Genomic DNA, 21,819 nt, shown 5'->3' on the forward strand with positions numbered 1-21,819 from the left:
GGGGGCACCTGGTGAAGGCTGCAAGGGAGAAGCAGTGTCTGTTGGGGCTGGAGCGAGGCCAAAAGCAAGTAGCAGAGGATGGTTTCGATCCATCGACCTCTGGGTTATGGGCCCAGCACGCTCCCGCTGCACCACTCTGCTCCCCCCAGCAGCTCTGTAGCGACCTCCCAGCCCTGCCTGATGCTGCCTGGCCCTGCCAGCACCAGCGCTGCTGCTCAGGCCTCCTGCCCTCCTCTTCCCTGCACCCATCACCAGGCAGGAATAAGCTCTCCCTGGAAACCTCATTGCGCCCGTACCCGGGCTGACAAGTGCAAGGGCCTGGCTTTGCCTTTCTCCCCACATCTCCTGCCTATAACCCCTCTCGAGGAGTTGCTTTTTGACCACCCGGCCTGGCTCTGCAGGCGCTGTGTGGGATGTTCTCACCCAGTGAGAGCAGTTTGCGTTTGGCTTTTCAGATCACATTGACCCTGAGGTCAAAGCTCTTACTCCTGGGCACTGTTGGTTCCTGGAAGCAAGTTGTATATCAACTGGGGCCATGTTCTTCACACTGGCTGGCAGGGCCTTGCCCAGCCCATGCTGTGCTGCACTCCCCCACAGCTCCCACCTTGTCCTTCCTTCTGACGCAGCCCTGCCCTTGCTGCTCCCTGACAGCCAAGGGCTGCCCCTGCCACCGTGCAGGGTGCCAGCGAGTCAGAGGAACCTTTCCTCTCCACGCCTTCAGCTTGTCCTGCCCAAGACTGCTGGCTGTGGAGGTGGCTCCCAGTCACCCCAGGGCAGGGCTGGCCCAGCCAGACGGGGTGGTAGCCAGTCTTAGATGCTGCAAGGTGTCCCAGGAAGGCTCTGGGCAGGCTGAGCTGGTAGAACCTGTTGGTGAAGGCGAGGGACAAGGTGGCAGTGCTGAGACCTGCATCTCTCGGCATGTTTTTGCTCATTGCCTCTTCCATGCATGGACCAGAGCACGCAGCAAGCAGGCAGAGGAGACAAAAGCAAAAGCAGGATGGAGAGGGTTGGCATGTGGGTGCGGATGGGAGCATGGAGAGAGCAGCTGCAGCCTGCCTGCTGCAGGAGCTGTTGCTCAGGAGAGAGCATATGACTGCAGATCAAGAGGTCCCTGGCTCAGATCCACATTGCTCTTCTACTGCCCCTTTCCTTCTTCATCAATGCTGCCAACCTCCCTGAGCTTCCCTTTTGCTTGCGCTGCTTCCAGCACCCTCAGTGTCATGGCTGTGCGGAACAGACCACGCACCAGCAACGCAATTTTCTCTCCTTCTCTGGGCCCTCTCTGCATGAGCCCCTCAGGGTTTCCCTTTCCTTTTAAAAACCCACCCAGGCAGGCTACCTGCACCCCTCCTCCACTGCTGTTCTGTTGGGAGCAGCTTGCACGCATCTGAAAGCAGCCATCTGGGAAGCCTCCAGCTCTTTTCTATCCACCCATCAGGGTCTGTAATGGAAAGCGAGGGTATCCTGATGCCACAGTCACACCACATCCTCTTTTGCACTTCTATGTCTTTCCCAGTAAAGGGGGAGAGAGGAGAAACCCACTCCCACCCCGCCATCTCATCTTTGGACCAATATGAGAATCCTGGGGAAGCTGTCTCTGTGTGCAAAGGCTGGGGATGTGTCAGGCAGAATTCCCCCAGGATGCCAGGTAAGGCCTGTCACACCAGTCTGTCGTCATGACACCTAAAGCAAGGAGCACTTTCTGAGTGCTGGCATGATCTCAGAACCATGAGGTGTCTTTCCTTCTTTGATAGCAATGAGGGCCATGGCATGCAGGCTCTCTTTGGAGATGAGCTGCTGTAGTTTCAGATGTAGGGAAGACAGCTGGTGGGGCTGTGCTGCTGGGGATGTCAGGTGAGATGAGGCTGTGAAGTTCTGTTGAAGAACCAACAACAGTGGAGCCCTTTTCATGGCTCCTACTCAGCACTGGCCCTTTCCCTTCCCCCAGCTTGCCTAGCTTGGCAATGGGAGCAGGATTGCCCATTCATCCCAGAGGTTCTGTGGGGAAGGAGGACAGGTGCTGTAGGCAAGGGGGTATGACTCTCTCCCTGGGCGGCAGGTCCAGTGTGGAGCTGAGTCCCACAGCTGCAGAATGGTCAGTTGCCAGCAGCCCAAAAGGGAACTGCAGGCCGTAGTTGGCAGGATTCGAACCTGCGCGGGGAAACCCCAATGGATTTCTAGTCCATCGCCTTCACCACTCGGCCACAACTACCTGCTACAGGCCTCTCTGTCCCGCTCCTGAAATGCCCCGTGCAATGACACCTGGCTCCCTGGGGCCTTCAGGGCCAGGCTTCACCCCAAGCCCTGCATTGGGGACCTCCACTGAGCAGGACAGGTGGCAGGCTTCCAGAGGCCTCGACAGCTGTCACCACAGGGGCTATGGCTGCAGATCCCAGCGCCTTGTCCTCAGATGGGCTCCTGCCATATCCTGCTATTGATAAAAGGAACAAAAGCCATTTAGAAACCCAACTAGACATAATGTAGCAACACTAGGCCTAATGTAACAAGACCAGGTATAATGTAACATGAACTTAATACAGAATACAGTAGCTATATAGAGACTGGACATGAGGCAAAGCAGGATGTCCTTCGTTTGCAAGGTGAGCAAGCAGAATGCTCCACTAGATGAAGAAGAGCTACGTGATGTTTTCTGTGTAGAAGAACAAAACGACAACGTGTGTGCTCAAGAAACAGGGTCAAAGAGCGGACACTTGTAATTCAAAGGGTACCATGCTGCGAAGACCACCGGGGGCCACTAGAGACCCCAGATGAAGACCTTCGGATCCCAAAAAAGAACTTCCAACATAGGGCACGTTTATTTAAATAATCTACATTTAATGCATGAACTAAGTGGTAGAAACAAATGAATATGCAATTAGTATGTGTAATAAATACCAAGAAGCATGAGTCCTGCACACGTGCTCGATTAGAGGAACGATCCTTGGAGTGTCTGGTGTGCTGCAATCAAAGTACCTGCTTTTTAACACTTTCAAAACAGTGTTAAGGAGTATTTTTTTCTGAGTTTTCAGTATCACTATGAGGATGATGCTGATTTCATGCCCCAGATAGCATCTTGACTGCTTCCAGGGAAGAAGGATAGGCAACTTTGTGGAGACAACCAGGGATGAAGGTAGTTGTGGAGTAGCATATTAGATCCCACTTTCCTTCTCTAATTTAACTCCTCTCCCCTCTTCTCCTCTCCTCTCCTCTCCTCTCCTGTCTTCTCCTGTCCTCTCCTCTCGTCTGACTCCTCATGTCCTCTCCTCAGCCATTAATCTCTCACCCTATACTCATAGCTGAACTACTCCACACCCCTGATAATGTTTGTGTTCTCCTCTGGAGCCACTCAAGCAGATCCAGTACTCAAGGTGGGGTCTCACAAAAGCAGAATAAAGTGGAGTAGAGGGGGACAATGACCTCCACTGACCTTCTGATCACACTGCTTCTGACACAGCCCACGATACAACCAGCTTTCTGGACTGCAAGCACACAGTGCCAGCTTAGTTTCAGATTTTTCATCCGCCAACACTGCCAAGACCTTCTCTGCAGGACTGCCTCAAACCCATCATGGCCCAGCCTGTATCCATGTTTGGGATTGCCCTGACCCAGGCACAGGACCTCACACTTGGCCTTGTTGAATTTAATGAGCTTTGCACACCCCACCCCTCTAGCCTGTCAAGGTCCCTCTGGATGGCATCACTCAGCTTGGCGTCACCTGCAATCTCCCTTGAAGGTGCACTCAACCCCACTGTCCATTTGTCTGGCAAAGATGTTAAAATATACTGATCCCAATATGGACCCCGGAGGACACCATTCATCACTGGTCTCCACCTGGACCTCAAGACATTGACCACAAGTCTTTGAGTGTGACCATCCAGCCAATTCCTTATACAACGCCTGGTCCACATCTCTAATCCATGTCTTCCCATTTCAGAGACCAGGATGCTGTGTTGGGCAGTATTAAATGTTGCACGCAAATAGATGACATCCGTCACTCCTCCGTTATCCACCAATGTTGCTACCCCACAATACAGAGTCACTCAGTTTGTCTGGCATGATTTGCCCTTGGGGAAGCCAGGTGGGCTATCACCAGTCACCTCTTTGTTTTCCATGTCCCTTAGCCTAGTTTCCAGGAGGATCCGCCACAGCATTCAGTCAGGGGAAGACCTGCACCTGCCCCAATACTCATGCACCTGGAGAAGCAATGACTGCTGAGCAGCACTGAGGAGAGAAATGCATCATCTGGAAGACTAAACAGAGACACTGGATATTCCTTTGTTCTTGGCTACCTGCTTGTGTGGAGGAGGCCTTAGTTTACTGCTGAGCACCTTATGTGCCTTTTTCCACCAAAACATCAATGACTAGCAAAGTGCATCAGCAAAAGGAAAGGAGGGATAACCCTGACCACCAAATGCCAGGAGTCGGGCTGAGATTCAGGCTTAGAAAAGCAACTTCTCCCCGCCTGATTCTGAAGACGCCCTCCACAGCTCAGCTAAGCACACATGTCCATTTTTTCCTGTCACCTCAGGAAGCGTTGTCATCTCAGCCCAGTTCATCAAGGGGCTTCTGTCTTCTGCCAGGAGGTACTCAGGGCAGGCACTGAGAAGTCGCTGCTTCCTGAGCACACATGCATGATGCTCTGGGTACACTGGCAGAAGACATGAGGTCAGATCTTGGATGCTTTCAGTGGCCGGAGTCAAGACTGACCCTGAGAGAGATCACAAGGCTTGATAAGGAGGTTAAAGACTCATACTTCATTTCCCTGAGGCTTTTTCATTTTTCTCATGCCCGCTTGCTTATTTTGGTGTCCTAGTATCATCCCAGGGATGTCTATTCACAATTAGTGTTAAGATTAGGAGAGAAGCCAAGGCTCTTCCTTGCAGAGCAGATGACTGTGTGAGAAAAGAGAGGGAGAACAAACCACCAAGATTCTCCACGAATACTGCTCAAAGTCTTTAATGAGAAGGAGCAAAAGCAGTGGCACAGAAGAGAGATCAAGAAACACGTCTGCAGGATTCAGGGAGACACAGAGAACAGCCCATTTCCCAAGGACAAGCTCCACACAAAGCGCTTGCCTTTCCCCATTCTGCTCTACCTGCTGGCAATCCCAGCCCAGCAAGAGCAGTCCCTAACTCCAGCACCCTCCCCCCAGTAGCTGGAGGTTCAGCAAAACAGAAGAGAACGAGCCCTTTCTCCAGGAGCTCGGAGCAAGGCGGAGCCAGAGGAGGCACGGCGAGGCCTGATGTGCAGCCAGGAGCCGTGGGCACAGGACACCCAGCCCATCTGCAAGCCCTGGCCACACTCCTGCTGTGCAGTCCCCGTCAGTCTTCCTGCTCCAGAAGGGATGGTGTACCAGGTTCAGCAGTTCAGATGGCAGCGAGGGGGAGGCAGGCACAGCCCTGACCCCCCCAGACCAAGGGAGCCCCCAGAAGAGATGGGAACCCCCCCGGTGCTAAGGGTGCTCCCAACAGCAGCTGACAGAGAGGATCCCACGACTGTGTTCTGAGGGAAAGAGGTGAGGATGGGGCCCGGCAGGGTCACCACCACCGGGGAGACCTCGATGGCCACCGTCGAGTCACCACAGCGGGCGACACAGGGCTCACTGCAGCTGCTTGCAAGTGGGGTTGGGCCACAGGAACCACAAGGTGGTGGGATACAGGGTCTGAAGCAAGACATCTCTCGGTGAGGGAGGCAAAGCTGAAACACAGAGCAAGAGGGAACACGAAACCCCAACTTCAGCCTGTCGTTCTTGTCCTCAGTTCTCTCTGCAGATACACTTTACTGCCCTCCATCTCCATTTGGAGGTCCATGTCTAGAAATTGATCTTACTGACATGTACTACAGGCATGACATCTCAGCTTAGCGCTAGATTTGAATGCCTAGGACCAAAGAAGTGCCTAACTGCTTGCTGATTCCACAAGGACCTCCTCATGCATTACCTAGTGCCATAGCACAGATGAAGGCTGGTGCAACTATTCCAGCACAAATAGGCTGCATGGAACAAGTGTCTCAGAAATCAGCTCTTGAAAACACACAATGTGCATAGAGCTGCCATGGCCCTCACCGTGCTCTCTGAGTTGCATGGTCCAGAAGGGCTGAACTGCTTTTGGGCAGGACCCAGCTCAGTGGATTTAAATCCCCTGTGGAGAGCCTAATCAAACCCCATCTCTAGAACAACCAGTGCTGCACAGAAGGAGGCACTGGGTGTACTTGGCCATTTGGTTAGAGACCATCTGTCTAAAGCAGAAATTCTGCTGAGCAGACCTCCCTGCAGCTGAGCCCCGTTCATCCTCTTGTGCTTCAGAGAACCTCTCTCTTCCCAGCTCTCCCCAGCCAACCCCATCAAAAGGGAAAGAAGTGACAGCCCTTGAACAGTTCTATTGCAGGGCCAAGCTGAGGCAGCCCAAGGATCCACCTGAGTAGCCTCCATGACAGCAGTTCAGCCCACGAGGAGAGACGGAGCACACAGAGGCTTACCTCGTTCCTCAAGGAAAGGGAGGCAAGAGAGGAGGATGCAGAGCCTGGAGCAGCACAGGCTTTTATGCTGTGTCCCAGAGCCCCATGGGGCCACAAACATTCCTTACTCATGAAGCATCTAATCACCCAGTAGTTACTGCTTTCCAAAGCCTTTGTGGTGATTATGCCCTCACCTCTTCCATCTGAAATTTTCGACTCCGTAGGGCTGCTCTCAATCCCATCATGGCCCAGTTGTACCCATGGTTGGAATTCCACTGAACCAGGTGCAGGACCTTATACTTCGCCTTGCTGAATTTCCTGTCATTTGCACAACCCTTCTCTCCATTCTGTCAAGGTCCCTCTGGATCGCACCCCTTCTCTCTGGTTTACCAAGCACATCACTCAGCTTGGTGTCATCTGAAACTCACTGTGGATCCCACTGTCCATGTCCACAACAAACATGTTGAACAATACTGGTCCCAACACAAACCCCTGAGAGACACGACTCATCACGGGTCTCCACTTGGACTTCAAGACATAGATGGCAACTCTTTGAGTGTGACCATCCAGACAATTCCTTATACAATGAGTGGTCGACTTTCAAATGCATGCCTCTCTGTTATGGAATCAAGGATGTTGTGTGAGACAATACTAAATGCTCCAGACAGGTGGACGACCTTAAACGTTCCTCTGTTATCCACTGATGTTGAAATGTGGGTTTGGTGTGGTGGTTTTTTTGAGTTTGGTTTGTTTCTTTGGTTTTGGTTTGTCGTTTTGGGGTTTTTTATATACGTAATTTTTAATTTTAATTTTTATTATTACTGGTACATCATTCCCGCAGCCCATGCCTTTGCATTCTGTGAACTATGTATCATGGTTAGGCACATGTGGTTAAGATGGAGGGAAGTAGTTGCTGAGTGCCTCCACCATCTCCATGTCAGTTGTAGCCAGGTGTCCCACTTCACTCATCAGGGAAGTACAGTTTCTTCACTTGTTGTCCTATGTACCTGAAGAAACCCATCTTGCAATTTTTCACATCCCACGCCAAGTTCGGCTCCTTGGCTTCTTGATCCCCTCCTTGCACTCCTGGGCTATTTCCCCATAATCCCCCCAGGATGTGTATCCCTGCCTCCACTGCCTGTGCATTTAAGTTTTCCCTCTTAGTTTGGCTAAGAGGTATTTGGCAAGCTGGCCTCCTGCTTCCCCTGTGCGACTTCTTGCACACCAAGACTGAGCGTTCTAGCAGTCTAAGAAAAAGGTCTTTCAATATCTCCCAGCTCTTGTTCACTTGTGTATCTCTGAGTGCAGTTTCCCAAGAGATCCCATGCACAAGTGCCCCAAACAACTGAAAGTTTTCCTTCCTGAGGTTTAGGGTCCTGACTCTACTTTTCACTCGTCCTGTATCTCTCAAGATTGAGAATCCCTCCAGGCCATGATTGCTGCAGCCAGGCCTACCCACAGTCTTGACACCTTAGATAAGTTCTTCCACATTAGTAGACAACAGACCAAGCAGTGCCTCTCCTCTGGATGAACTCTCCATCACCCGTAATAATAACTTATCCTCAATAGACTCGAGTAGTTTCCCGGACTGCTTGCAGTTTGCTGTGCTGCTTTGGCACCAGATGTCTGGGTGGTTGAAGTTCTCTATCAGCATCAGGGCTTTGTGAGTGTGGTACTTTCTCCAGTGGGTCACCAGAGACACACACAAGAGAGTGGGAAGGTTCAAGACTGCATAAAGCCACTTCTCCAGAGATGTGGCAAAGTTCAGTGGCAGAGAAGGGTCATTGTGGGTTGGAGGGAAGTTGCTTGCAACCAGGACTGAGGACCACAAGGTCCTCAAATATGCTTATCAGGCTCTGCCACAGCCAGTCTTTTTCTTCCCATGAGCCCAGAGAACAAAGGGGACAGGCAGGTCTCTTTCAAGTAACCTCTCCATGGGATCTTCATAGCTATGTCCCTTGATGACTTGGCCAGGCCCTCGTGTTTCTTCCAGCCAGGGGTCTGGGTTCAGCTTGGGAAGTGGAGAACCTGGGGGAAACGAGCAAGTCAGCACATAAGAGGATGACCAAAGACATGCCCATGTCCGTCTCTGAAAGAGACCCACACCCAAATTGACCTGTTTTGCTCAGTAATTTCATCCCAGAGGCCAGAGGCCTGCATGGCCTGATTTTGAGGAGAGACGAAGGGCAAGGAGCCAAAAGCTCATGGCCTTTTTTCTTGGTCACACATGGGGTGACCCATTCCATGCATTTCACACTACAAAGGGACATTGGATCAGACTCGCACAGCACCTGGGACTCATCATGATGTGGAAGAGTTGGGAAAAACCCCGAGCTCCAGGCAAACGTGAGTCATCATGCTGTGGACTCCAGTGGACAAAGTGCCCCAGCCTCAGGCATCTCAGAGATACCAGAGTCATAGCCTCATTCTTCCAAAAGTTCTGCTTTCATCAAAGGCATTTCCACACCTTTTAGCATCGTTCCTGAATCAACTGCTGCTTCTATGCAGTCTTGTGCTGCTGCCACCTTCCAAGGTATTGCCATTTGGTTGCTGTTCAAGGGCTCTTGAGACACCATGCTCTTTCGAATAATGATGGTTAGAAGGGACTGCTGGAGGACCTCTGGGGAGATCTTCTGCTCTGAGCAGACAAAGCTTCCCACTTAGCTCAGGAAGCTCTGAGCCTTGTCCTGTTGACTTCTGAACTCTGCCACCGTTGGAAAGATCACTGTCTCTACGACAGCACATCCAGGGCTGCACTGTGCCTCTCGTGGGCCACCAGGAGACGGCCGTGAGCACTGTTTAGCAGTTACCGAGTAAGGTCTGGGGAGATGAGATGAATAGATTTCTTCATGCGGTCAGTACAATGACATCTCAGGGATGCCCACTTCTCTTTCTCATTCTCAGTCCAGTTGTTTCATCCCACTTTTAAAACCCACCCATATCGAGGTTTGATCGGAATGAGCTGAGAGACCTGAATGTGCTCCATGAAGACGATGAGGGCTGGATGTGTGAATGCCACCTCGTCCACATTTGACTTTCATGCCATTGACTAGAAGCCCCTTCTGGGCAGAAGGTCTGACAGGAAGAAGAGGGAAAGTCTGTACAAGCAGAAGTTTCACTGTAAATCCTGGAAGGAGCCTTTACTCCTAATCCTGGTGTCTACTTCCCATCCACCTCCAGACCTCGCCCCATAACCCTGGGATCTCCTGGAGAGAGGTAGTGGCAGAGGACCAGGAAGAACGTGAGGACTGGAGCACATGATGCATACGGTAAGGCTGACGGCACTAGGGTGGTGGAGCCTAGTAAAGATGAGAAGGTGGGGAGCAGGAGATGGATGTAACTGCAAGAAAGCAGGAGGTCAGAAGCTGTTATCAGGGAATTTGGTCTGCTCAGAGCAGTAGGTTGGAGCAGAGGACCTCCAGACATCCATTCCAATTGTTGTAATTCTCAGGTATGCTGAATCAAAGAATCATTTTGATTGGAAGAGAGTCTCAGGATAATCAAGTCCAGCTGTTAACCTAACACTGTCACATGAGTCCTTGAGCAGCCAGCAAAAGGCCATGCCTTGGAAGACAGCAACAGTTCAAGATCACATAGAAGCACCAGTGGTTTCCAGAGGTATCTGGTGGTTTCTGGTATCGCTGGTGCACCTGAGGCCAGGACAACATGTCCACTGAAATTCACAGCAGGGTGACTCATGTTTGCCGGGAGTTCAGGGTTTTTCCCAGGTGCTCTGGGAGGCTGATCCAATGTCCCTTTGTAGTCTGAAATGCACAGAATGGGCCATGCCATTCCTGACCCAAGAAAAATGGCCATGAGCATTTGGCTCCTTGCCCTGCACCTCTCCTCATAAGCAGCCCATGCAAGACTCTGGGCTCTGGGGTTTCCTTGCCGAGCAAAACAGGTCCCTTTGGGTGTGGGTCTCTTTCAGGAAAGGACAAGGGCGTCTCTTTGATCACAAAACCTGAATGTGGTAGAGCCTGATGAGTGTGAACAAGGTCCTTGTGGCTGTCACTCCAGCCCACAAGGGACTTCCCGCCAGCCCACTACAGTCTTTCCTTGCTGTTCAGCTTTGCCACATTCCTGTAGAGGTGCATCTCTTCTCCTGTATGAGATTGCACAGTCTTGACGTTCTGCTTCAACTTAGCCACAGTGTCCATTGCGTCTACAATGACCTGTGGGGAGAAATGTCTCACGATGGTGTGTCGGCACAGAAAACACTGGAGAATTGAATTGAGGTGTCCTTTAAAGCTGAACTTCACCGTGACTGGTGGTAGTGCTCACTATCAAGAAGGCAATGTGACAATCCATATCACAAAAGTCCACATAACATCTACCTGAGTACTAGCCTTAGACCTCGGACGTAATTTGCCTTATGAAGCTGGGACACAGATTAATTACTTTGGTGTCCAGCAGTATGAAACAGGAGCACAACATTTGGGATGAAAGGAGCAAGTAATTAACCACCAGCGAGGACTCATCAAGTGACAGCTACTATAAGTTGAGATGCTTCATGAGTAAGGAATGCTTGCAGCCACACAGGGCTCTAGGACACAGCATAAAAGGCTGCGCTGCTCCAGGCTCTGCATCCTCCTCTCTTGCCTCCCTTTCCTCGAGGAACGAGGTAAGCCTTTGTGTGCTACATCTCTCCTCGTGGGCTGAACTGCTGTCATGGAGGCTACTCAGGTGGATCCTTGGGCTGCCTCAGCTTGGCCCTGCAATAGAACTGTTCAAGGGCTGTCACTTCTTTCCCTTTTGATGGGGTTGGCTGGGGAGGGCTTGGAAGAGGGGGTTTGTTTTGAGCACAAGGGGATGAATGGGGCTCAGCTGCAGGGAGGTCTGCTCAGCAGAATTTCTGCTTTAGACAGATGGTCTCTAACCAAATGGCCAAGTGCACCCAGTGCCTCCTTCAGTGCAGCACTGGTTGTTCTGGAGAGGGGGTTTGATTAGGCTCTCCACAGGGGCTTTAAATCCACTGAGCTGGGTCCTGTCCCAAAAGCCATTCAGCCCTTCTGGACCATGCAACTCAGAGAGCACGGTGAGGGCCATGGCAGCTCTATGCACATTGTGTGTTTTCAAGAGCTGATTTCTGAGACACTTGTTCCACGCAGCCTATTTGTGCTGGAATACTTGCATCAACCTTCATCTGTGCTTTTGCAGTGGGTAATGCTTGAGGAGGTCCTTGTGGAATCGGCAAGCAGCTAGGCACTTCTTTGGTCCTAGGCATTCAAATCTAGCGCTAAGCTGAGATGTCACGCCTGTAGTACATGTCAGCAAGGTCAGTTTCTAGACATGGACCACCAAATGGAGACGGAGGGCAGTAAAGTGTATCTGCAGAGAGAACTGAGGACAAGAATGGCAGACTGAAGTTGGGATTCCGTGTTCCCTCTCTGCTCTGTGTTTCAGGTTTGCCTCCCTCACCGAGAGATGTCTTGCTTCAGACCCTGTATCCCACCACCTTGTGGTTCCTGTGGCCCAACCCCACTTGCAAGCAGCTGCAGTGAGCCCTGTGTCGCCCGCTGTGGTGACTCAACGGTGGCCATCGAGGTCTCCCCGGTGGTGGTGACCCTGCCAGGCCCCATCCTCACCTCTTTCCCTCAGAACACAGTCGTGGGATCCTCTCTGTCAGCTGCTGTTGGGAGCACCCTCAGCACCGGGGGGGTTCCCATCTCTTCTGGGGGCTCCCTTGGTCTGGGGGGGTCAGGGCTGTGCCTGCCTCCCCCTCGCTGCCGTCTGAACTGCTGATCCTAGTGCATCATCCCTTCTGGAGCAGGAAGAATGACGGGGACTGCACAGCAGGAGTGTGGCCAGGGCTTGCAGATGGGCTGGGTGTCCTCATGCCGCCTGGCAGGAGGGACCTGTGCCCACGGCTCCTGGCTGCACATCAGGCCTCGCCGTGCCTCCTCTGGCTCTGCTCTGCTCTGAGCTCCTGGAGAAAGGGCTCGTTCTCTTCTGTTTTGCTGAACCTCCAGCTACTGGGGGGAGGGTGCTGGAGTTAGGGACTGCTCTTGCTGGGCTGGAATTGCCAGCAGGTAGAGCGGAATGGGGAAAGGCAAGCGCTTTGTGTGGAGCTTGTCCTTGGGAAATGGGCTGTTCTCTGTGTCCCCTCATACCCTGCAGACGTGTTTCTTGATCTCTCTTCTGTGCCACTGCATTTGCTCCTTCTCATTAAAGACTTTGTGCAGCATAGCTGGAGGCTCATGGTGGCTTGTTCTCCTCCTCTGCCAGTTGTTCAGCAACCCTGCAAGAAAGAGGGATTACCTGCTCTTTCCTATGACAATGACTGTGTCCTCATGCTGGAACAGCACCAGGGTGGCTGGAATTTTCTGACGTGACACCCAAACACCAAAAATAAGCAAGCAGGCAAGAGAAAGGCAGGAAAGCCTCAGAGAAATTGATTTCACAAGAAGCAATGGACAGGAGTGGAAATAAACTTAATGCCAGCAACAGTGGTGGTCAAGATGGGGAAAAGGTTCCCGGCAAGGTTGTAGATTCTCCATCTTAGAAGATGTGCAACATCCAAACAGATAAGGCCCTCAACAGCCTCCACTCCTTGACCCTGCTTTGAGCCAGGCTTGGCCTGCATGATCTGCACCTCAGCTCTTGTGTGATTTGCTGAGCCGCTGCTGGATCTCCTCATCCAGAAGCAGCCATCAGGAAGAGGAGAGCGGAGAGGGGGCAGGGCCAGACCTCGGAAAAGCTGCCAAGGTTTGTTGGGCACAGGGCAGGAGAAGGGGCACTGATGTCAGTCCCAGGGCTGGGAGCACAGGAGAGGAGGGATGATGGGAATGCATGAAAGAAGTGAGCCAACAGCAAGGCTGTTCAGGTGTGTGCATGCTGAGGAAAGCTCTGAGAGAGCTAAAACTTGAGGTCCCACTGAGATTTGAACTCAGATCACTGGATTCAGAGTCCAGAGTGCTCACCATTACACCATGGGACCTGCTGAACACCTGTTGTCTTTCTCCTGTGGCCACTCTGGTGCAGCCATATTATTCTGGGTGAGCCTGGCACTCTCTCCAGCTCCCTGACCATCACCAAGTACAAGCTCCCTTCCTCCAGGTCCACCAGGCACCCGCTACTCACAGGGCTTTGCAAGGGAATGCCAGAGCTCTTTGCACAAGCCTGGCATGGCCTCTGTTATAAGACCCAGCCTGCTAAGCCCTGAGAATCTCGCTTTCTCCTCATAAGACCTGGGTTTTTTGCCAATTAAAACGGATTCACATCATGAAAAACAAAAAATTAAGCATAAAACAACACATTCCCTTTGCGCTGTCCAAGGGCCAGCTAGACTCCTTCACATCAGGCTCCTTTATCTGTGCAAGCTGGATGCATCTTCCCTTGCTCTTTCCGACCCTTTTTGTTCCTTCCTCCTCTCTCAGCCCAGCTTTTTCTGCCCTTTCTGGAATATGTTTTCACAGAGGGGCCACACACATGCTGATGGCTCAGCTGTATCATGCAGCAGGTGCACTGCAAGGCTGGAACTGGTGGCGTCCAACACAGGCCTTCCCCTCACCACTTGTCTTAGAGGTGTTTCCCACACTACCAGGCTTGTCCTCCTCCCCAGCTGCAGAGCCCTGGAGGTCCCCTCTTGTGTCTGGGAAGCTGGGGATTGAGCTGCCTGGTGGGAAGGGAGAAACAGCAGTGTCCCCAGGACATCCCCTGCCTGCTGAGGGAGCTCTGTGCTGTGCTCTGCCTGCTGCTCCACAACCCCCTCTGCCTTGCTGAGGGGCACTTTGGGAGTGGTGTCAGCTGAGAAAGCAAAGGAGAAGGTGTGAGTGGCAGAGAGAGGGGGCTGAGAGTTTAGGACAGCCCTAGGTGTCCAGAGGGCAGGAGGGCAGCAGTGCAGGGGGCACCTGGTGAAGGCTGCAAGGGAGAAGCAGTGTCTGTTGGGGCTGGAGCGAGGCCAAAAGCAAGTAGCAGAGGATGGTTTCGATCCATCGACCTCTGGGTTATGGGCCCAGCACGCTCCCGCTGCGCCACTCTGCTCCCCCCAGCAGCTATGCAGCGACCTCTCAGCCCTGCCTGACGCTGCCTGGCCCTGCCAGCACCAGCGCTGCTGCTCAGGCCTCCTGCCCTCCTCTTCCCTGCACCCATCACCAGGCAGGAACAAGCTCTCCCTGGAAACCTCAGTGCCCCCGCACCCGGGCTGACAAGTGCAAGGGCCTGGCTTTGCCTTTCCTCCCACATCTCCTGCCTATAACCCCTCTCGAGGAGTTGCTTTTTGACCACCCAGCCTGGCTCTGCAGGCGCTTTGTGGGATGTTCTCACCCAGTGAGAGCAGTTTGCGTTTGGCTTTTCAGATCACATTGACCCTGAGGTCAAAGCTCTTACTCCTGGGCACTGTTGGTTCCTGGAAGCAAGTTGTATAGCAGTTGGGGCCATGGTCTTCACATTGGCTGGCAGGGCCTTGCCCAGCCCATGCTGTGCTGCATTTCCCCACAGCTCCCACCTTGTCCTTCCTTCTGACGCAGCCCTGCCCTTGCTGCTCCCTGACAGCCAAGGGCTGCCCCTGCCACCCTGCAGGGTGCCAGCGAGTCAGAGGAACCTTTCTTCTCCACGCCTTCAGCTTGTCCTGCCCAAGACTGCTGGCTGTGGAGGTGGCTCCCAGTCACCCCAGGGCAGGGCTGGCCCAGCCAGACGGGGTGGTAGCCAGTCTTAGATGCTGCAAGGTGTCCCAGGAAGGCTCTGGGCAGGCTGAGCTGGTAGAACCTGTTGGTGAAGGCGAGGGACAAGGTGGCAGTGCTGAGACCTGCATCTCGCGGCATGTTTTTGCTCATTGCCTCTTCCATGCATGGACCAGAGCACGCAGCAAGCAGGCAGAGGAGACAAAAGCAAAAGCAGGATGGAGAGGGTTGGCATGTGGGTGCGGATGGGAGCATGGAGAGAGCAGCTGCAGCCTGCCTGCTGCAGGAGCTGTTGCTCAGGAGAGAGTATATGACTGCAGATCAAGAGGTCCCTGGCTCAGATCCAGATTGCTCTTCTACTGCCCCTTTCCTTCTTCATCAATGCTGCCAACCTCCCTGAGCTTCCCTTTTGCTTGCGCTGCTTCCAGCACCCTCAGTGTCATGGCTGTGTGGAACAGACCACGCACCAGCAACGCGATTTTCTCTCCTTCTCTGGGCCCTCTCTGCATGGGCCCCTCAGGGTTTCCCTTTCCTTTTAAAAACCCACCCAGGCAGGCTACCTGCAGCCCTCCTCCACTGCTGTTCTGTTGGGAGCAGCTTGCACGCATCTGAAAGTAGCCGTCTGGGAAGCCTCCGGCTCTTTTCTATCCACCCATCAGGGTCTAGTAATGGAAAGCGAGGGTACCCTGATGCCACAGTCACACCACATCCTCTTTTGCACTTCTATGTCTTTCCCAGTAAAGGAGGAGAGAGGAGAAACCCACCTCCACCCCCCCATCTCATCCCTGGGCCAATATGGAAACCTGGGGAAGCTGTCTCTGTGTGCAAATGCTGGGATATGTCAGGCAGAATTCCCCCAGGATGCCAGGTAAGGCCTGTCACACCAGTCTGTCGTCATGACACCTAAAGCAAGGAGCACTTTGTGAAAGCTGGCATGATCTCAGAACCATGAGGTGTCTTCCCTTCTTTGATAGCAATGAGGGCCATGGCATGCAGGCTCTCTTTGGAGATGAGCTGCTGTAGTTTCAGGTGTAGGGAAGACAGCTGGTGGGGCTGTGCTGCTGGGGATGTCAGGTGAGATGAGGCTGTGAAGTTCTGGTGAAGAACCAACAACAGTGGAGCCCTTTTCATGGCTCCTACTCAGCACTGGCCCTTTCCCTTCCCCCAGCTTGCCTAGCTTGGCAATGGGAGCAGGATTGCCCATTCATCCCAGAGGTTCTGTGGGGAAGGAGGACAGGTGCTGTAGGCAAGGGGGTATGACTCTCTCCCTGGGCGGCAGGTCCAGTGTGGAGCTGAGTCCCACAGCTGCAGAATGGTCAGTTGCCAGCAGCCCAAAAGGGAACTGCAGGCCGTAGTTGGCAGGATTCGAACCTGCGCGGGGAAACCCCAATGGATTTCTAGTCCATCACCTTCACCACTCGGCCACAACTACCTGCTCCAGGCCTCTCTCTCCTGCTCCTCACATGCCCCGTGCAATGACACCTGGCTCCCTGGGGGCTTCAGGGCCAGGCTTCACTCCAAGCCCTGCATTGGGGACCTCCACTGAGCAGGACAGGTGGCAGGCTTCCAGAGGCCTCGACAGCTGTCACCACAGGGGCTATGGCTGCAGGTCCCAGCGCCTTGTCCTCAGATGGGCTCCTGCCATATCCTGCTATTGATAAAAGGAACAAAAGCCATTTAGAAACCCAACTAGACATAATGTAGCAACACTAGGCCTAATGTAACAAGACCAGGTATAATGTAACACAAACTTAATACAGAATACAGTAGCTATATAGAGACTGGACATGAGGCAAAGCAGGATGTCCTTCGTTTGCAAGGTGAGCAAGCAGAATGTTCCACTAGATGAAGAAGAGCTACGTGATGTTTTCTGTGTAGAAGAACAAAACGACAACGTGTGTGCTCAAGAAACAGGGTCAAAGAGCGGACACTTGTAATTCAAGGGGTACCATGCTGCGAAGACCACCGGGGGCCACTAGAGACCCCAGATGAAGACCTTCGGATCCCAAAAAAGAACTTCCAACATAGGGCATGTTTATTTAAATAATCTACGTTTAATGCATGAACTAAGTGGTAGAAACAAATGAATATGCAATTAGTATGTGTAATAAATACCAAGAAGCATGAGTCCTGCACACGTGCTCGATTAGAGGAACGATCCTTGGAGTGTCTGGTGCGCTGCAATCAAAGTACCTGCTTTTTAACACTTTCAAAACAGTGTTAAGGAGTATTTTTTCTGAGTTTTCAGTATCACTATGAGGATGATGCTGATTTCATGCCCCAGATAGCATCTTGACTGCTTCCAGGGAAGAAGGATAGGCAACTTTGTGGAGACAACCAGGGATGAAGGTAGTTGTGGAGTAGCATATTAGATCCCACTTTCCTTCTCTAATTTAACTCCTCTCCTCTCCTCTCCCCTCTTCTCCTCTCCTCTTCTCTCCTCTCCTGTCTTCTCCTGTCCTCTCCTCTCGTCTGACTCCTCATGTCCTCTCCTCAGCCATTAATCTCTCACCCTATACTCATAGCAGAACTACTCCACACCCCTGATAATGTTTGTGTTCTCCACTGGAGCCACTCAAGCAGATCCAGTACTCAAGGTGGGGTTTCACAAAAGCAGAATAAAGTGGAGTAGAGGGGGACAATGACCTCCACTGACCTTCTGATCACACTGCTTCTGACACAGCCCACGATACAACCAGCTTTCTGGACTGCAAGCGCACAGTGCCAGCTTAGTTTCAGACTTTTCATCCGCCAACACTGCCAAGACCTTCTCTGCAGGACTGCCTCAAACCCATCATGGCCCAGCCTGTATCCATGTTTGGGATTGCCCTGACCCAGGCACAGGACCTCACACTTGGCCTTGTTGAATTTAATGAGCTTTGCACACCCCACCCCTCTAGCCTGTCAAGGTCCCTCTGGATGGCATCACTCAGCTTGGCGTCACCTGCAATCTCCCTTGAAGGTGCACTCAACCCCACTGTCCATTTGTCTGGCAAAGATGTTAAAATATACTGATCCCAACATGGACCCCGGAGGACACCATTCATCACTGGTCTCCACCTGGACCTCAAGACATTGACCACAAGTCTTTGAGTGTGACCATCCAGCCAATTCCTTATACAACGCCTGGTCCACATCTCTAATCCATGTCTTCCCATTTCAGAGACCAGGATGCTGTGTTGGGCAGTATTAAATGTTGCACGCAAATAGATGACATCCGTCACTCCTCCGTTATCCACCAATGTTGCTACCCCACAATACAGAGTCACTCAGTTTGTCTGGCATGATTTGCCCTTGGGGAAGCCAGGTGGGCTACTACCAGTCACCTCTTTGTTTTCCATGTCCCTTAGCCTAGTTTCCAGGAGGATTCGCCACAGCATTCAGTCAGGGGAAGACGTGCACCTGCCCCAATACTCCTGCACCTGGAGAAGCAATGACTGCTGAGCAGCACTGAGGAGAGAAATGCATCATCTGGAAGACTAAACAGAGACACTGGATATTCCTTTGTTCTTGGCTACCTGCTTGTGTGTAGGAGGCCTTGGCTTGCTGCTGAGCACCTTATGTGCCTTTTTCCACCAAAACATCAATGACTAGCAAAGTGCATCAGCAAAAGGAAAGGAGGGATAACCCTGACCACCAAATGCCAGGAGTCGGGCTGAGATTCAGGCTTAGAAAAGCAACTTCTCCCCGCCTGATTCTGAAGACGCCCTCCACAGCTCAGCTAAGCACACATGTCCATTTTTTCCTGTCACCTCAGGAAGCGTTGTCATCTCAGCCCAGTTCATCAAGGGGCTTCTGTCTTCTGCCAGGAGGTACTCAGGGCAGGCACTGAGAAGTCGCTGCTTCCTGAGCACACATGCATGATGCTCTGGGTATACTGGCAGAAGACATGAGGTCAGATCTTGGATGCTTTCAGTGACCGGAGTCAAGACTGACCCTGCGAGAGATCACAAGGCTTGATAAGGAGGTTAAAGACTCATACTTCATTTCCCTGAGGCTTTTTCATTTTTCTCATGCCCGCTTGCTTATTTTGGTGTCCTAGTATCATCCCAGGGATGTCTATTCACAATTAGTGTTAAGATTAGGAGAGAAGCCAAGGCTCTTCCTTGCAGAGCAGATGACTGTGTGAGAAAAGAGAGGGAGAACAAACCACCAAGATTCTCCACGAATACTGCTCAAAGTCTTTAATGAGAAGGAGCAAAAGCAGTGGCACAGAAGAGAGATCAAGAAACACGTCTGCAGGATTCAGGGAGACACAGAGAACAGCCCATTTCCCAAGGACAAGCTCCACACAAAGCGCTTGCCTTTCCCCATTCTGCTCTACCTGCTGGCAATCCCAGCCCAGCAAGAGCAGTCCCTAACTCCAGCACCCTCCCCCCAGTAGCAGGAGGTTCAGCAAAACAGAAGAGAACGAGCCCTTTCTCCAGGAGCTCGGAGCAAGGCGGAGCCAGAGGAGGCACGCCGAGGCCTGATGTGCAGCCAGGAGCCGTGGGCACAGGACACCCAGCCCATCTGCAAGCCCTGGCCACACTGCTGCTGTGCAGTCCCCGTCAGTCTTCCTGCTCCAGAAGGGATGGTGTACCAGGTTCAGCAGTTCAGACGGCAGCGAGGGGGAGGCAGGCACAGCCCTGACCCCCCCAGACCAAGGGAGCCCCCAGAAGAGATGGGAACCCCCCCGGTGCTAAGGGTGCTCCCAACAGCAGCTGACAGAGAGGATCCCACGACTGTGTTCTGAGGGAAAGAGGTGAGGATGGGGCCCGGCAGGGTCACCACCACCGGGGAGACCTCGATGGCCACCGTCGAGTCACCACAGCGGGCGACACAGGGCTCACTGCAGCTGCTTGCAAGTGGGGTTGGGCCACAGGAACCACAAGGTGGTGGGATACAGGGTCTGAAGCAAGACATCTCTCGGTGAGGGAGGCAAAGCTGAAACACAGAGCAAGAGGGAACACGAAACCCCAACTTCAGTCTGTCGTTCTTGTCCTCAGTTCTCTCTGCAGATACACTTTACTGCCCTCCATCCCCATTTGGAGGTCCATGTCTGGAAATTGATCTTACTGACATGTACTACAGGCATGACATCTCAGCTTAGCGCTAGATTTGAATGCCTAGGACCAAAGAAGTGCCTAACTGCTTGCTGATTCCACAAGGACCTCCTCATGCATTACCTAGTGCCATAGCACAGATGAAGGCTGGTGCAACTATTCCAGCACAAATAGGCTGCATGGAACAAGTGTCTCAGAAATCAGCTCTTGAAAACACACAATGTGCATAGAGCTGCCATGGCCCTCACCGTGCTCTCTGAGTTGCATGGTCCAGAAGGGTTGAACTGCTTTTGGGCAGGACCCAGCTCAGTGGATTTAAAGCCCCTGTGGAGAGCCTAATCAAACCCCATCTCTAGAACAACCAGTGCTGCACAGAAGGAGGCACTGGGTGTACTTGGCCATTTGGTTAGAGACCATCTGTCTAAAGCAGAAATTCTGCTGAGCAGACCTCCCTGCAGCTGAGCCCCGTTCATCCTCTTGTGCTTCAGAGAACCTCTCTCTTCCCAGCTCTCCCCAGCCAACCCCATCAAAAGGGAAAGAAGTGACAGCCCTTGAACAGTTCTATTGCAGGGCCAAGCTGAGGCAGCCCAAGGATCCACCTGAGTAGCCTCCATGACAGCAGTTCAGCCCACGAGGAGAGACGGAGCACACAGAGGCTTACCTCGTTCCTCAAGGAAAGGGAGGCAAGAGAGGAGGATGCAGAGCCTGGAGCAGCACAGGCTTTTATGCTGTGTCCCAGAGCCCCATGGGGCCACAAACATTCCTTACTCATGAAGCATCTAATCACCCAGTAGTTACTGCTTTCCAAAGCCTTTGTGGTGATTATGCCCTCACCTCTTCCATCTGAAATTTTCGACTCCGTAGGGCTGCTCTCAATCCCATCATGGCCCAGTTGTACCCATGGTTGGAATTCCACTGAACCAGGTGCAGGACCTTATACTTCGCCTTGCTGAACTTCCTGTCATTTGCACAACCCTTCTCTCCATTCTGTCAAGGTCCCTCTGGATCGCACCCCTTCTCTCTGGTTTACCAAGCACATCACTCAGCTTGGTGTCATCTGAAACTCACTGTGGATCCCACTGTCCATGTCCACAACAAACATGTTGAACAATACTAGTCCCAACACAAACCCCTGAGAGACACAACTCATCACGGGTCTCCACTTGGACTTCAAGACAAAGATGGCAACTCTTTGAGTGTGACCATCCAGACAATTCCTTATACAATGAGTGGTCGACTTGTCAAATGCATGCCTCTCTGTTATGGAATCAAGGATGTTGTGTGAGACAATACTAAATGCTCCAGACAGGTGGACGACCTTAAACGTTCCTCTGTTATCCACTGATGTTGAAATGTGGGTTTGGTGTGGTGGTTTTTTTGAGTTTGGTTTGTTTCTTTGTTTTTGGTTTGTCGTTTTGGGGTTTTTTATATACGTAATTTTTAATTTTAATTTTTATTATTACTGGTACATCATTCCCGCAGCCCATGCCTTTGCATTCTGTGAACTATGTATCATGGTTAGGCACATGTGGTTAAGATGGAGGGAAGTAGTTGCTGAGTGCCTCCACCATCTCCATGTCAGTTGTAGCCAGGTGTCCCATTTCACTCATCAGGGAAGTAGAGTTTCTTCACTTGTTGTCCTATGTATCTGAAGAAACCCATCTTGCAATTTTTCACATCCCACGCCAAGTTCG

General features: G+C 52.2%; 4 non-coding genes across 4 annotated transcripts; all 4 read right to left on the bottom strand.

Moving 5' to 3' along the window:
- Positions 1 to 2,130: 2,130 nt before the first annotated feature.
- TRNAS-AGA (transfer RNA serine (anticodon AGA)) lies at positions 2,131 to 2,212 on the bottom strand. The gene has a single exon. It is a non-coding gene; the product is annotated as a tRNA-Ser (tRNA).
- An 11,112-nt stretch (positions 2,213 to 13,324) lies between these two features.
- TRNAQ-CUG (transfer RNA glutamine (anticodon CUG)) lies at positions 13,325 to 13,396 on the bottom strand. The gene has a single exon. It is a non-coding gene; the product is annotated as a tRNA-Gln (tRNA).
- Positions 13,397 to 14,370: 974 nt separating this feature from the next.
- Positions 14,371 to 14,442, bottom strand: TRNAM-CAU (transfer RNA methionine (anticodon CAU)). The gene has a single exon. It is a non-coding gene; the product is annotated as a tRNA-Met (tRNA).
- A 1,988-nt stretch (positions 14,443 to 16,430) lies between these two features.
- TRNAS-AGA (transfer RNA serine (anticodon AGA)) lies at positions 16,431 to 16,512 on the bottom strand. The gene has a single exon. It is a non-coding gene; the product is annotated as a tRNA-Ser (tRNA).
- Between the last annotated feature and the right edge of the window lie 5,307 nt (positions 16,513 to 21,819).

The sequence above is a fragment of the Caloenas nicobarica genome, chromosome 10, assembly GCF_036013445.1.
Source record: "Caloenas nicobarica isolate bCalNic1 chromosome 10, bCalNic1.hap1, whole genome shotgun sequence".
In the NCBI taxonomy this organism is placed as follows: Eukaryota; Metazoa; Chordata; class Aves; order Columbiformes; family Columbidae; genus Caloenas; species Caloenas nicobarica.